Raw genomic sequence first — 17,529 nt, forward strand, 5'->3', positions numbered from 1 at the left:
TAAGAGTTTAGGGGTGTAAGTGCAATTACTCTAAACATTTATTATATTTTACTGTAAAAAAATAAATGAGTTTTGAATTCTTGTCTTTCCTTAAAATATAATTTAAAAAAAAAGATTGATTCTTTCCTTTAAAATAAAAATAAATAAACAAAAAAGTAAAGGGCGGCCCAATAAAAAAGCCCATGGGTAGCTCATTTGTACCAACCCGCTAAAAACAAAATGAGATGAGCTAAGGCTTCCTTCCAATCTAGGCCAACTTAGGCTATTTATTAATCAATGGTCTGCTCGGCCTGGCCTACTAGGCCCAGCCGAGTAAAAATGAGGCAGGCCAGCTTGGCCTAACCCATTGCCAACCTTTAGGAATCCATATATTCCATATTTGAGTTAGGATTTTCTTATCCATAGCATAAAGTAACACATCTCCAAAATATGTCAAATATATATAAATATAATTATGGGTTTGAATCTAAATTTATTAATAGATTAATAAATTAATACTATGTTAAATTATTAATTGTCTCAAATATTTAAATTATTAAAAAATAGTAATTTTAATCATTAAAAAAATAACAATAAAATATATCACTTGAAAAGTGTTTTTTTTTTTAATTGATACATCAATTCATAAATTTATATTTATATAGCCTATAGCATCACCCTTGGAATGCTATAACCAAATTTTGAAGGAACGGACGAAAAAAAGTTAATTGATTAATTCAACCATTTAATTTAAGACTCTGGAACAAAAGAAGAAGTCACAAAACACAAAATTAAATTAACTAATAATTTGAATAACTAAAAGTGCATACTGCATAGTCATGTCTAAGGAAGCCTCATATCTAAAGCAAGAGGTAGCACATCTTTCATTTCAGGGCTTTTCACTTTTGCGGGCCATTTTCTGAGCTAGCTTTGACAACAAGCAGCCAAGAATGCAACTTACAAGTTACAACTTACAAGCAGAAACAAATCAATTACAACCAACATCTATCTATTAATTATTATATATGACAGCTTAGCCTTCAACTAAAAACTGACAGCTTATCCGCTATAACATAAGCAACCAAGCAGCAAATGAAGCCTTCCATAATCTAACCTTTTAAAGCCATTAATTGCTCATATCTAATACCATTACATTACAGCTTTCAAGAATTTGTTTGGTGCAGTGTTCACTCCACAAGTATAAATACTTGTGTGGTGTCGAGGTTCAAGTCTTCTAGAAGAAACTTCACATTCATATACACTTAGATTAAGCTAAAGTAGAAATTCTATCTTATATTTAAAATAATAAAAAAATCTGCTACTCAGTTTTCACTCTTCCATTATAAATTTTGTCATTTCCATTCTACAAATTAAAAAAATTTTCATTTTATCTTGGCGTATAGACGGTGGAGTACAATTGAAAAGTTTATTATTGAGCTGCTTTTGGTCCAATTAGACCTTCCCGGTGTGCTGCATATGGTGATTTTTGTTTTTGGTTATTCTCATAAGTTAATTTCCTGGCTTATCATCAGAATTTTTTTATTCTTAAGGGGATAATTTAAAGAACAGAAAGATGTTTTCTGGTCCAGCGTTGTCTGGTTTGTGAATAATGCCTAGCTATTATCTGTCCAAGGCTCAGGTAAGGTTCCAGTGAAGTACGAAATCATATGAGTAAATTTATAATCATATATAGTATACAGCACATGGATCCTGCACTTTTGTTGACATTATAGAAGTAAATAAGTAGAGCTTCCCCAAAAAAAAAAAAAAGTAAATTAGTAAACAAAAGCAGAGCCTTCCTTAAACAAAAACAAAAAAAATCACATCAAAAGAAATCATTTCTCTAAAGGCATTTCCCATAAAGACCAAGTGATGTGAGATGGAGATGCTATAAATTTTGCTACACAAGCTATACAAAATGATGTATCTCACCCAAAAAAAAAAAAACTTCTAAATAAATAACGAAAAAGTAATTAAGAAATTTCTATATAAAAAAAGTAGATAAGAAATTTATTTACAATAATGTTGATGTCTAATCAATTACATTCATTATAGAAGTTTTAAATTTTCCTAAATAATAATGCTAGACATTTTTTTACAGCTTGTTAAGTTGGTATGACACTAGTTTGTGATTGAAGTATTATTAATTTCATATGAATTCACCACTAATAAAATTTTTATTGTACGTCAATCACAATAAATTAACTCAATAATTTTGGGGAAAAAATAGAAAATACTTTGTCTCTGATGGTGTCTTAGTATGAAGATAAAGAGTTATTATCAGGAGCGAACGTTATTAGATGAAACTCTCTTATAAAAAGAATTAAAAAAAAAAAGATTTACTATACAATGAAACAAATCTATTTTCTAGGCACCCTGTTCAATAACGCATTTAAATTATGTTGTCAGTGTTGAGGAATAAAGGAGTTGGACATCATTATTCAGGGTTGGATTTAATCAAAGAAATACCTTTGTACCACCCAAGCAATGATGGGGTTAAGTATTGGCATTGGGGGGCAATCCCCCTCCCCCCACCCCACTCTCCCCCAAATTTTTTTTTTATAAAAAAATATTAGGTACTAATTTTTACAATTTGGTTCAATAAAATTACACTTGCTCTTAGGACTGTAAACAAGCTAAGTTTTTTCGAGTAGTACATGTTTGAGCTTGGATCATCAATAAAAATTAATTGTCCAAGCTTGGCTCAAGCTTGAGATAAGCCTAAAAGCAATGTTTGAACTCGAGCTCATGAAAATACCAAAAAGCTTGAGTTCGGCTTGGCTTGACTTGGCTTGATTAATTAATCAAGTCAAGCTTGAGCTCAAACTCGAGCTCAAGTCAAGCTTTTTAGCTTGGGATCCAAAAAAATTGTATCATCAAATGCTTATATCACTAAAAATCAAGTAAACAAAAAACAATAATATACTCATTTTATCATGCTTTTAATTCCACCCATGATTAGAAATTGCTCAAATTACAACTTTACATAATTAAATCCATTCATTCATCATTCATTGTCTATAGCTTGAGTAATTGTTCAAAATACAATTTTTACATCTACATTTGTCATTCATGCAACTATAATCTTCACAAATCTAAATAAAATAACATTCCAAAACATATATGAATAAACAAGTTATAAATTAACATTCTAAAACATTTGTAATGTCATAATAATGAGTTTATTTAGTAAACATATATCAAACTATAAATGAGCCTAAGCTCGGCATGTTTTTATCGAACCATATTATTCACGAGCTTGTTCACAAACAATTTTTTTTGTTTGGGCTCGGCTTGTTTATCAAATAAGCCTAAAACTAAGGCTCAAGCTTGGCTTATTTATAAATAAACGAACATGAACGAGCTTTTTATCGAGCTGAGCCCGAGTTGTTCATGAACGGATTGGTTCGTTTACACCCCTACTTGCTCCCTTAACAATATCATTAATCATTTTAAAGACCATAAAAAATTTATAGATCTAGAATTTAAAACAAAATTAACAAACTCCAAAAAAAATTAGTACAACAGCAAAAAGTACCAATAGCAAAGCTAAAAAAAATTAAGCTTAATTAACCAATTTTACCAAAAACAAATAACTCAATCCTTTAAAAAAATTTAAACAAAATAATTTTGCCCTGGCAAATGCACACATCAAAGACAAAATAAATAAATAAATAAATCTTATGTCGCTAAGTAGCCTAACCAAGAGAAGAGAGAGTGAAAACTACAGAGCAAACATTTTCAACTATGAATATCATCAAACTAACCTTCACAACAAAATGGAAGATGAGATTTTTTTTTTTTTTTTTAATATACATTCTATGAAGTTATTCATTGAAATGGGACATTACTGCAACAATTAGTATAGATTCAATTATAATTAATTTTGAAGATTTAAAAAAAAACTATCGAATTCCCTTTTCAAAAATAATTGCATTGTAATGTACTATAAAACAATTATTTTGTCTTTAACACTAAATAAATGCTTATTTTGAGTTTTATAATGATTTTTTTATGCTTTCACCCCCCTAATTTCAAGTTCTAGCTCCATCCCTACATCGAAGAAATGGTCAAAAACATTACACTCATTAGTCTTGATGGTACCTCTACATGCACTTAGTGTATGACTATATTGGGGGTGGGGGTGGGGGTGGAGAAATAATTAGGTCTAATAGGAGGACCACTAACGTGGTTCTCTTTGACCTCCCAACCAATAAAATGCTTTTATTGATGCAAATGTGATATCATTTGGTAATTTTTATTTTTTATTTCTTGTGCTGATTAGGAAGTTCACTCACACATTTGCATAAATGGCATTATCTCATTGGTTTGGAAGACCGCATCAGCAATCTTCCTGGAGGACCTAATAATTTCTCGTGGGGGTGGGGATGCAATTCCAATCTCAAGAGATCGAAAAAAAAATAATGGTCAAAAACTTTGAAATCTCTAGTTACATTGAAAATAAATTTATATCAATGTTCAAGAATTGAACATTTCTTTTTCATCAAAATATATAAAAGGAAAAAAAAGTTTTGGAGGTAAAAGATTAGACTTTCATCAAATTCAAAAGTCAAATCCAAAGAACAGAACATGGAAATTGTAAGTGCACAATTGCACCTAGACCCAGAGACAATCACGGGCTCAGGCCCAATGAGCCTTAAACAATAAAATTTGTAGAGTGTGGGCTTAAAACCTAGGTTAGAAGTACTGGGAGCTTGATAACAGGCTTTTATAAGTAAATACAGGTAAATAACGAACGATAATTGCAAATGGATCTCCTCGGACTTGAGCCGAGGACTACTTCTTTATTATTTCTCTTTCCTCCTTAAAGATTACAATTTCTTAATTTCTTTCTTAGTTACCGATCCCCCCCTCCTCTCTGGCCTCCATCCCCCTTAAATACTTCCTTTCATGACACTTTTGGACAGTGACTAAAAGTTTTAGCCCTACTGTTCAGGGGTCACTTCCCCATTAATGCGGCCAGGGAGGTAGGTGCAGTGCCTTTAATGCGGAGGTGGCAGCCTTTGCCCTTGATATTTTCTTTAACACTAGTGCATCTAGAAGGTTCAGGGTGTCCCCCTTTAACCATTAGTCTTTCTAGAGTTGTGTCTTGACCTTCATAATGAAATCTTGAGTTCTCTTGGATCGGTCCGAGGAGGAACTCACCCTCGGTTGTATCCTCGGAACCTCGGCATATGGGCCGATTCGTAGAATTTAATTCTGGAGCAGGTCGGCCCTTCATGCTACAGTCCAAATGCCCATATGCCCATTTGGGTCCTTTTACTCCCCACAATAGCCCCTCAAAACTCTATTTTTGATCATCCGAGGAGAAAAATAGGGTTTTGATCCAACGAACACTTTCCCCACACTTTCTGTAGATAACTACACATGTGAAAACCGTTTCGCGTTCCAGAGGGTGCCACTTGGCGGTTTTTTTTTCAAAAACGCGCGCATTTATTACCGTAAGTTATAACTTGTCCCCTATGTTCAACGGTGAGATGAGCATCCAACGGTCCTTGTTACTCCGTGAAAATTTGGGCAGGACAAATACAATTTCGAGGCCGCTTCCCGCACGTCGTGACGCTTCGGGAACCTACGCCTTCATTTATTTCTCCAGAGGCTAATCCCAACAAAACATCAATGATCACTTTTTGTCTGCACAAATCCGTGGAAACTCGCACAACTTCAAGTCTGTAAGTTCCTGTTCCTTTTTTCTCTTAACCCTTTCTCCTCGGACCCTGTCCTCGGCTCCCTTTATAATCATTCTCCCTCTTAGAATTTAGCCTTTCGTTCATTTCTGATGGGAAAGTTCAAGTGTCTAGTTGATACCGCCGCTGGGATGGAAGGCTTTAGAGCCAAGTATCGTATTCCCAGCGACGTAGGTTTAGAATACTGTCCAGTGGAAGCCGTGGCCGGTTCTAGGAAGGCTGGAGAGGTTATCATCCCAATGGTGGCCTTTGTAGAAGGTGGGATGACCCTCCCCATGAAGCCTGTAACCAGGGAGTACCTCCGCAACCACCGGTTGTGTCCCGATCAGTGCGCCCCAAACGTTTTTAGAGTTTTGGGTAGCGTCGACGCTCTAAACGAGCAAATGGGTCTGAACCTCACCTGGCATGACGTCGTCTTTATGTACGAATGCCACAAACTCACTGGAGTCGGTTATTACATCAAATCCCGCTCCAGCGTAGTTAGGTTGATCTCTTGTTTGCCCAAGTCCAACAAAGGCATGAAGGATAACTACCTCATCGTCTCTGGCAATTGGCACGACGGCCCCCACTGCCCAGTTGAGTGGGGAGTTCCAGGTGCGACACCTTAGGATTTAACTTCCCATCCCATAACTCCCTAAATCATCTAGGAATGTGTATCTGCATTTACTCGAGCGTATACCTTTACTTTATTATATGTTCTGCGCCTCTGATCATGTTTTTTTATTTGGATGTTTTTCTTTGCAGATAAGCAAAACGTGCGCCCGCGCTTAAGCCACTGCAACGTTGCAGACTTGAATAGAGTGCTACGCTCCGAGGTGTTCGTTAGCAGAGACCTACAACTTAGAACGGCCCACTTGATTTTGGGGTACGATCCCGTCTCCTCGAACTTCCAGGAGATCGAGAACGCCATAATCGTTGGGGACCGAAGGCGTAGGAGAATTAACGTAGCCAGACCCCACTTTTTGGCCGACCACGACATCCCTGACGCCCCACATACAGTGTTGTACACACAGCCCATAGCGGCAGTTCCCCTCACTGTGCACTCTCAGGCTATTGACGTCCTAGAGGAGCGAGTGTCTTCCTCGAACACATTGGACGAGGAGATAGACCAGTTTCGGCTCGAGGACTCCCCACGACCTCGCGGAAACCCGTTTGTTATCCTTTCCGACGAGGAAGAAGAAGAAGCCGAGGCCTCTGGGATCGCGGGTCTAGTGATAGCGCGTCCAGACGACAGTTCCATTGAAGAAGAGATGGACAAGCTAAAGGATCTTATGACCGATAGAGGCGCCCAAGTGGCAAAGAAGGGGACACGGGGGTCCCAGGCTCCCCCGGTTTTACCACTACCTCCTCCTCCTCCAGCCGACCCTAAGCCTCCAGCCGAAGATCCCAAGAAGAAAAGGAAAGCGGAGGCTGAGGGGGCTGGAGGTGAAAAGCAAAAGAAGATGAAACAGCCCGCGCCGGCCCAGCAGCAGAAGTTGGACAAGGGCAAAGGGCGCGCCCGCTCAATTGAAAGCGGGGAGATCAGAGACGTGGCCGAGGTGCGCCGAGCACCAGCTACCTGGTCTCCTGACTTGAGACTGGACGGTGCTCCCATTCCCTGCCATTCCAGCATTAGGGCGGCCCAGCAAGGCCACGCTCACCATTTAGCCGAGGTGCTGGAGCGCCCTCTTCTGCTACCCAAGGACATGGAAACCTTGGAGAAGATGGGCCAGCCACAGCTGTTCCTCTCGTTAAAAAGGGGTTTAGCTCTGGTAAGTTCCACCTTGCACTCGTACCTTATATTCACTTGTAAATACTTTAGCATATTTAACCTCCCAACATTTTTGCAGTCCATCCAAGAAGTTTTCGCGGCTGAGAAGTTTGTGGAGGATTCTCGGAAGCACGCTGGGATGGAGCAAGAACTAAGGCAAGAGGCAGAAAAGTCCTTAAGCCAGGCCCTAGCTGAGAATGGGAAGCTCACATCAAGGTTGGCCGATCTAAAAAGAGAGAGAGATGGTGACAAGGCCAGCCTAAAGACGATGGAGACCCAAGTGGAGGGACAGCGTAAGCTCCTTCGTCAAAAGGATGACGAGCTCGCCCAAGTCCAACAGGCACGCTCTGACTTGGAAAAGGAGCTTACGCGGGCTAGGGAGGAGGCTCGCGCCCATAAGCACGCACTGGAGGCTGCGAAGAAGGCCAGTTATCAGGAGGGGGTGACTAGAACGCAAGAAGAGCTGACAGAGGCTTTTGCGACCTTGTGCCGAGAGTACTGTCAGCAGGTCTGGGGAGAGGTCATGAATGCAATAGGAGTTCCTCAAGCTTCCGAGCTGAGGAAGCCCGAGAACATCTGGCTTCCCCTAGACATATAGGAAATTGAAGACCCTCCTGTTTCTGTCTCTCCTGCCCTTCCTCCTGTGGTGGAAGAGCTCGTTCCTGCTCCTACAGAACCTGAAGGTTCCCATAAAGAGAAGGACGAGTGCGGTGGTGCCGAGAAGGACCAGATCCAAAGCGTGGAGCCCCCCATTCCTTCAACAGACAAAGGGAAACAAGCCGTGTCCACCTTTGAGCTGGAATTGAAGAGTACTGAGGCTGGCAGCAGCTCCCTTCAAGACCCCCCTTCCCTAGTTTAGGGCCTAGTATAGGAACTTTCTGTACTCCCCTTCTTTGTATATAATTAATGAAGAAAATTTTTATTCAACTTTCGTTCATGTTGTCTTTGTTTTACTTTATTCTTTTGGTGCTTGCCATGAAAGTTTTCAATAACAAATAGTTAAAGGGAAAACAAAATAAATAAGTATAACTCCACCATGCAAACCACTATGACTTCAAAACAGCCACATAACTTAATTTAGACATCAAATAATGTCACAGTTAGACAACTCACATGACAGTTAAACCTTTTGTAACATGACGTATTGCTTTCAGTAGGATGTAAGGTCCGAAGACCATTCCTTACAAAAATTTGTCTAACACTTAAAAATGAAGAACTTGAGATCCAAATTAATGAATGGTGAGATAATGATTTCCACAAAACGGGTGATAAGAATAAGAACAGTGACAAGATATTAAGAACAGTGGCAAGGTTTGTGGTCCGAGGACTATACTTAACCAAGTTTCTATTTGATTCTTAGGAATAGTAACTTCAAATGTTAATTTCCCCAAAGTAGGAGGTCCGAGGACCCGGCATAACTAAGGTTCTGTTTAACAAATGACAAGACATCAATTTCCACAAGGTTTGTGGTCCGAGGACTACACTTAACCAAGTTTCTGTTTGATTCTTAAGAATAGTAACTTCAAATGTTAATTTCCTCAAAGTAGGAGGTCCGAGGACCTGGCATAACTAAGGTTCTGTTTAACAAATGACAAGACATCAATTTCCACAAGGTTTGTGGTCCGAGGACTACACTTAACCAAGTTTCTGTTTGATTCTTAAGAATAGTAACTTCAAATGTTAATTTCTCCAAAGTAGGAGGTCCGAGGACCCGGCATAACTAAGGTTCTGTTTAACAAATGACAAGACATCAATTTTCACAAGGTTTGTGGTCCGAGGACTACACTTAACCAAGTTTCTGTTTGATTCTTAAGAATAGTAACTTCAAATGTTAATTTCCCCAAAGTAGGAGGTCCGAGGACCCGGCATAACTAAGGTTCTGTTTAACAAATGACAAGACATCAATTTCCACAAGGTTTGTGGTCCGAGGACTACACTTAACCAAGTTTCTGTTTGATTCTTAAGAACAGTAACTTCAAATGTTAATTTCCCCAAAGTAGGAGGTCTGAGGACCGGGCATAACTAAGGTTCTGTTTAACAAATGACAAGACATCAATTTTCACAAGGTTTGTGGTCCGAGGACTACACTTAACCAAGTTTCTGTTTGATTCTTAAGAACAGTAACTTCAAATGTTAATTTTCCCAAAGTAGGAGGTCCGAGGACCCGGCATAATTAAGGTTCTGTTTAACAAATGACAAGATATCAATTTCTACAAGGTTTGTTTTCCGAGAACTACACTTAACCAAGTTTCTGTTTGATTCTTAAGAACAGTAACTTCAAATGTTAATTTCCCCAAAGTAGGAGGTCCGAGGACCCGGCATAACTAAGGTTCTGTTTAACAAATGACAAGACATCAATTTCCACAAGGTTTGTGGTCCGAGGACTACACTTAACCAAGTTTCTGTTTGATTCTTAAGAATAGTAACTTCAAATGTTAAGAGGTACTTATAACTTTGAAATGTTAACTAACAAAAGCACATTTTATTAATAATAATACCTTCTAAGGTTATTTACGTTCCATGGGCGTGGTACAATTCTTTCATCTAAGTCAGCTAGCCGATATGACCCTATGCCTGCTACTGAAACAATGCGATAGGGGTCTTCCCAGTTGGGACCTAACTTACCCCAAGCTGGGTTCTTAAAAGTGCCCACAACTTTTCTCAGTACAAGATCACCAAGTGCGAGCGGCCTTAGCTTCACGTGAGAATCATATCCCCTTTTTAGCTTCTGTTGATAATAGGCCATTTGGACCATAGCTGCCCCGCGTCGTTCTTCAAGTAAATCAAGACCTTTCTCAAGGAGTCCATTGTTATTCTCCGGGCTAAAAGAACTCGTCTTTAGGGTGGGAAAACCAGATTCCAGGGGTATAACCGCCTCGGCTCCATAAGTCATAGAGAACGGCGTTTCTCCCGTGGACCTGCGCGGTGTGGTCCAATACGTCCACAGAACATGTGGGAGCTCTTCTACCCATCTGCCTTTCGCATCGTCCAACATTTTCTTGAGCCCACTGACTATGACCTTGTTAACGGCCTCGGCTTGTCCATTTCCCTGAGGATAAGCTGGGGTGGAGTATCTATTTATGATGCCCATATCACCACAATACTTCCTAAAAGCCTTACTGTCGAACTGAACGACATTGTCTGAGATGAGTGTGTGTGGTATACCGAATCTAGTGACGATGTTTTTCCAGACAAACTTCTTGGAGTCAACGTCTCTGATATTTGCTAAGGGTTCGGCCTCAACCCATTTAGTGAAATAGTCTGTCCCCACGAGAAGCCATCTTTTGTTTCCTGCAGCTCTCGGAAATGGCCCCACTATGTCCAATCCCCATTGGGCAAAAGGCCAAGGACTGGAGAGAGGGTTAAGAACCCCTCCAGGTTGATGAATATTAGGGGCGAACCTCTGGCATTGATCACATTTTCTGGCATAGTCCTGAGCCTCTCTCTGAATATTGGGCCACCAAAAACCCTGAGTCAGAGCTTTATGGGCTAAGGACCTTCCCCCAGTGTGGCTTCCACAAATCCCCTCATGCAGTTCCTCCAGTAGTGCTTCCGTTGATTCAGGGTGCACACACAACAAGTACGGTCCCGAGAAGGATCGTTTGTACAGCTTCTGATCCTCGGACAACCAGAAACGCGGCGCCTTTCGACGTATCTTTTCTGCCTCAGATTTGTCCTCAGGAAGGGTATCATTCTTAAGAAAAGATATAACCGGGTCGATCCAACTAGGTCCAAGCCTTATCAGATGAATGTGAACTGTGTTGACAACGGTAAGAGTTGGCTCCAACAAATCCTCTACGAGGATAACCCTGGGCAAGTCCTGAGCCGAGGACGTCGCCAACGTAGCCAAAGAATCTGCATGGGTGTTTCCACTCCTAGAAATATGAGCTAAGATGAAGAAGTCAAACTCAGCTTGCTGACGCTTGACCTGGGCCAAATATTCCTGCATTCTGGGGTCTTTAGCCTCCATGGTCCCCATGACTTGGCCGACCACTAACTGAGAGTCCGAGAACACATGAATTTCCTTTCCACCCAACCTACGTACCATCTGCATGCCCACCAAGACTGCTTCATACTCGGCCTCATTGTTAGTAGCCGAGCATGCCAATCTCAAAGATTTTTCGAAGACAATTCCCTCAGGGGACATTAGAACAAGTCCAATACCAGAACCTCTCTGATTAGCAGCCCCATCCACATACACTTTCCAAGTCGAAGGCACTGCGGCCGTGATCACACCAACTGATTTTCCATCCATGTGTGCTTCTTTTAGAGTTTCTTCTAGCAATGGTTCAGTAAACTCTGCCACCAAGTCAGCGAGGACCTAGCCCTTCACCGAGGTGCGAGGCTTGTATTTGACGTCAAAAGCTCCTAAAATGGTTCCCCACTTTGCCACCCTACCAGAGTAATCGGCGCTGCGTAACACCGCCTTGAGAGGCAATTGGGTCAGAACCACTACGGTGTGAGACTGGAAATAATGAGGAAGCTTGCGCGTGGCGTGAACTATGGCCAGAAGCGTTTTTTTCAAGAGCAGATAGCGCACCTCGGCCTCATTTAAAGACTTACTAACGTAGTAGACCCGTCTTTGCACCCCGCTTTCATTCCTTATAAGGACCAGGCTGACCACGTGGACGGCACTGCCAGATAAGCAAACAAGACCTCGTCCGCCTCGGGGCAAGACAAGATGGGTGGCCGAGAAAGATATTGCTTAAGCTGCTGAAAAGCTAACACGCAATCCTCGGTCCATTGAAACCCTTTCCATTTATTCAATAATTGGAAGAAAGGACGGCATCGGTCAACTGATCGAAAGATAAACCTATTCAATGCGGCAATCATTCCGGTCAATTTCTGGATCTCTTTTGGGTTCCGAGGCGGCTGCAAATCCTGAATGGCCTTGACCTGCGCTGGGTTCACCTCTATGCCTCTGTGAGTAATCATGTATCCCAAAAATTTTTCGGACCCCACGCCAAAAGAGCACTTTGAGGCGTTAAGGCGCAGCTTGTACTTTCTTAGCACCTGGAAGGTGTCGGCTAGATCTTTGACGTGTGAAGGTATTGTTTTACTCTTCACCACCATGTCATCTACATACACCTCAATGGTCTTCCCTAGTTGCTGTTCAAACATTCTAGTCATCATTCTCTGGTAGGTAGCCCCAGCATTCTTCAACCCGAATGGCATGACCTTATAGTGGTAGTTTCCTGTTGGAGTAATGAAAGCAGTTTTCTCCTGATCCTCCAATGCTAGTGGAATCTGATGGTAACCCTGGAAGGCATCCAAAAAACTCATTCGAGGATGTCCGACAGTGGCATCCACCAGTTGATCAATACGCGGCATTGGGAACGAATCCTTGGGGTAGGCCTTGTTCAAATATGTGAAGTCCACACATACTCTCCACGTTCCATTCTTCTTTTTAACCACAACCGTATGCGCCAACCATTCGGGGTAGAAAATTTCTTTAATAGCCCCAGCCCTCTTGAGTTTGAGCACCTCTTCCTTTACAGCCTCGGCATGCTCTTTGGAAGAACGTTGAGATGGCTGCCTTCTCGGCACAATGGCAGGGTTGACATTCAGACGATGACAAATGAAGTTCGGATCTACGCCTGGAGCCTCATAAGGGTCCCATGCAAAAACATCAATATTGTCCTTCAGAAATTCCAACAACTCCATCTTCTCCTGGTGTGGCAAACGTATGCCTACTTGGAAGAACCTCTTTGGATCATCGGCTATTAGAAACTTCTCTAACTCCTCACAATGAGCCTCATCTCCTGTCACCATTCCAGGTGCATCAGGAGCTGTTAACTGCTATAAGTCTTTGGTGATCAGAGCCGATGACTCGGCTTCCGTCTGGTGCAGCACTGCAGCCGATATGCATTGCCTGGCCACCGATTGGCTGCCGAGGACCTCTTCAACACATTCCCCCGAGGGGAACTTAACCTTAACATGCAAGGTAGAGGAGACAGCTCCAAAAGCGTGCAGCCATGGCCTGGCGAGGATGGCTGTATATGGAGAGTACGCATCAACCACAATGAAATCCACCTCAACCATTTCTGAGCCGGATTGAACGGGTAAACGGATCTGTCCCTTCGGCACAACGCCTCTCCCTTCAAAGCTTATAAGTGGCGAGTCATAAGGAGTAAGATCTTCCAGCTTCAATCTTAACCCCTTAAATAGATTAGGGTACATGATATCTGCACCGCTGCCCTGATCTATCATCACCCTCCTCACATCATAGTTCCCTATCCTAAGCGTAACTACAAGAGCATTGTCATGGGGTTGGATAGTACCTACCTTATCCTCCTCGGAAAATCCCAAGACGGGAAATTTTAGCTTCAACCTCTTCGGCCTGCAGCCCGACTCCTCGGCCTGAGGATGTGAAACTGCTATCACCCTGGTGGGACCCGAGCCGGTCCTGCCAGGTGCAGCAAAAATAACATTAATTGTTCCTAACGCCGGTCGAGATGAGTTATTCCTCTGATTGTTTAAGCCAGATTGACTGCCCTGCTCGCTAGGTTGGCACAAGTGCTGCTTCAGTTTTCCTTCACTGACAAGCTGCTCCAATTGGTTCCAAAGGGTCCGACAATTCTCGGTAGTGTGGCCCACATCCTGATGGTACTGGCAGAAGAGGTTCTGATTCCTCTTTGTGGGATCTCCTGCCATCTTGCTAGGCCACCTGAAGAAGGGCTCCTTACGAACTTTTTCCAGCAACTGATGTACTGGTTCTCGGAACACAGTGTTCACGGCCTGAGGTGCTGTCAAGTCGAGCTGCCCAACGTAATCTCTTCTCGGCTTATTATTGTGGTACCTGTCCGACCTGAAATCCCTTCTCTCCTGCGGGATAACCTTCTCCTTACCCTTTCCTTGCTGTTGGTCTTCCTCCACCCTCTTGTACTCGTCAATACGGTCCATGAGGCGACGTACGCTGCGGACGGGCTTCTTAGTCAAAGACTTTCTCAAGTCGTGATCAGTAGGAAGACCTACCTTAAAGGTATTGAGCGCCACCTCATCAAAGTCGCCATCTATTTCATTAAACATCTCCCAGTAACGGTCGGAGTATGCTTTCAACGTCTCCCCTTCCCTCATGGTCATGGATAACAGCGAGTCCAATGGCCGAGGTACTCTGCTACACGTAATGAACCGCGAAGCGAATGCTCTAGTAAGCTCCCCAAACGAACCTATAGACCCCGATTTAAGGCCGTTGAACCACCTCATAGCAACAGGTCCCAAGCTAGAGGGGAAAACTTTACACATCAGGGTCTCGTTGTGAGAGTGCACCGCCATCCTCTGGTTAAAGTGACTCACATGCTCCACCGGATCAGTCTGGCCATTGTAGATGGTAAAGGTGGGTTGAGTAAACCTCCTGGAAAGCCTCCCCTTCTCAATCCTCCGTGATAACGGAGATTTGGAGAGTTGGTGCAGCGCCCGACTCATAGCATCGTTCCCTAAGCCCCTAGAAGGAAGCTTCTAAAGTCTGCGAGCTGGCTGGTCGTCCTCCTCACCAGAGGACATTACACTGGGGGGTGAGCATGACCTTGAGCTGCGGCTACCTCCCCGCATCTCCTCTGAGGAAGGATCAGATGATGACGGTGAAGACCTGCGTCTGGCGCGGCGTAACTTTCTCTTCAAACGATTAATCTCCTTCTGCATGGCTTTAGCACCATCCTCATGGGTGGTGCTACCCCCACCATGAGTATGGCTAGCCCTGGGGTATTCTGTATGGACACTTCCCTCACGATCCCTTCGACGCTCAAGACGCTCGAAAAGATCATCTAGTAGTGACCCCTGTGACTCTGCATGGTGAGAACCCAGGCCTGCCATAGTATCTTAACTCCTTCTAGACTAGGTTTCCCACAGACGGCGCCAATTGTAAGTGCACAATTGCACCTAGACCCAGAGACAATCACGGGCTCAGGCCCAATGAGCCTTAAACAATAAAATTTGTAGAGTGTGGGCTTAAAACCTAGGTTAGAAGTACTGGGAGCTTGATAACAGGCTTTTATAAGTAAATACAGGTAAATAACGAACGATAATTGCAAATGGATCTCCTCGGACTTGAGCCGAGGACTACTTCTTTATTATTTCTCTTTCCTCCTTAAAGATTACAATTTCTTAATTTCTTTCTTAGTTACCGATCCCCCCCTCCTCTCTGGCCTCCATCCCCCTTAAATACTTCCTTTCATGACACTTTTGGACAGTGACTAGAAGTTTTAGCCCTACTGTTCAGGGGTCACTTCCCCATTAATGCGGCCAGGGAGGTAGGTGCAGTGCCTTTAATGCGGAGGTGGCAGCCTTTGCCCTTGATATTTTCTTTAACACTGGTGCATCTAGAAGGTTCAGGGTGTCCCCCTTTAACCATTAGTCTTTCCAGAGTTGTGCCTTGACTTTCATAATGAAATCTTGAGTTCTCTTGGATCGGTCCGAGGAGGAACTCACCCTCGGTTGTATCCTCGGAACCTCGGCATAGGGGCCGATTTGTAGAATTTAATTCTGGAGCAGGTCGGCCCTTCATGCTACAGTCCAAAGGCCCATATGCCCATTTGGGTCCTTTTACTCCCCACAGAAATGTTTTCAGATGTGCCCAATCACCAATGGGAAGGGTAGATTTCCTTTTTCTTTTCTTTTTTTTCCTTCTCTTAAATATAATTATCAATAAATCTCATGAAACCATTTTATACAGTTTATTGATGTTACTTGACTTGATTGATATACAATAAAAATTGTTTAAATGGTTAGTTGGGTAAAAATGATGTTGCACTTGTCACAACTTAAAACTTAAAACCAAGTTTTAAAATAAATAAATAAATTTTATTCCTACCAACTGTCATTTTAAAAGTAATGGTAGGGACAACAATTTTGATAACAGATTATTGAAGCATTTTGATTTACATAGACCAATAGGTCAATAAATCTTATGAAACCATTTTTCACAGTTTATTGATGTGATTTAACTTGATTGATATGCAATAAAAATTGTTTTACTGGTTAGCTGGGTAAAAATGATGTTGCACTTGTCATAACTTAGAACTTAAAACCAAGTTCAAAAAAATAAATAAATTCTATCTCCGCCAACTGTTGTTTTAAAAGTAATGGTATGAATAACAATTTTGCCGACTGACGATTGAAGCATTTTGATTTACATAGCCCTATATAGGTTATAGCACGCATGTTTGTCTCAAGACTTACACTATGTTTGGAAAGAGTAAAGAGGATAGAAAGGAAGGGTATATGAAGGAAAACATTTTGTTTTTGTTGTTTGGTTCATATAAGCCCTCGTTTAGGAGAAGAGTATGGAATGAAATAGAAATAAATGAAAATAATAATTTAAAAATATTCTTTTCTTCTCTTGTTTGTAATGGAAAGAATTGAAAGTTCATTATCATGTTTAAGAGTTCAAGCAGGAGAGAATGAAATGGGTAAGAAGGAACACTCATTCCTCTCTGTTATCTTAAAAACCTCAAATTTTCATTCTCCCGAAATTGTGTGGAATTGGAGGGAATGAAATCGGATTTAATGATTTTTTTACTAAAATTCTCAAAATACCTCTAAATATTCAGCACTATATTTTAAACTAGGGGCCTAATAGAAATATTGTCATAAAATGATTTCATTCATTTTTTTCTGTATTACTCACAAACAAAATTACTTACATTCTATTCATTTGCATTTCTTTTCTTTTTTTTATTTTAAAACATTCAAACAATGTTACTTAATTTTATTTCATTCTTTTCCCTTACTTAAATACATTCTATTCCATTCAATTTTCATTAATTATCATTTCATTCAATTCCACTCTCTTATGAGCTCCCAAATGAAGCCTAAGAGAAAAGAAAATGTGGCCAACAATTTTCTAGCTCCTAGTGTTTTCAAATCTCTCACCCCAGTATCGTAACCATTAAATTATATCTTAAAAAATATTATAATAATAAGTGTATGGGTAAATGAATAGAGAGACACAATAATCAAGAAGTGTAATTGTCATTTTTTTTTTTAACTTTTAAATAGTTGCAAATCAATTTTACTTACAAGCTTTCATCAACCTCTCTATGACCATAGCATGAAAGTAAAAGACATAAATTTTACTCTCTATTTTCTTCCCTT

This window comes from Castanea sativa, chromosome 1 (assembly GCF_040712315.1).
Source record: "Castanea sativa cultivar Marrone di Chiusa Pesio chromosome 1, ASM4071231v1".
Taxonomy (NCBI): domain Eukaryota; kingdom Viridiplantae; phylum Streptophyta; class Magnoliopsida; order Fagales; family Fagaceae; genus Castanea; species Castanea sativa.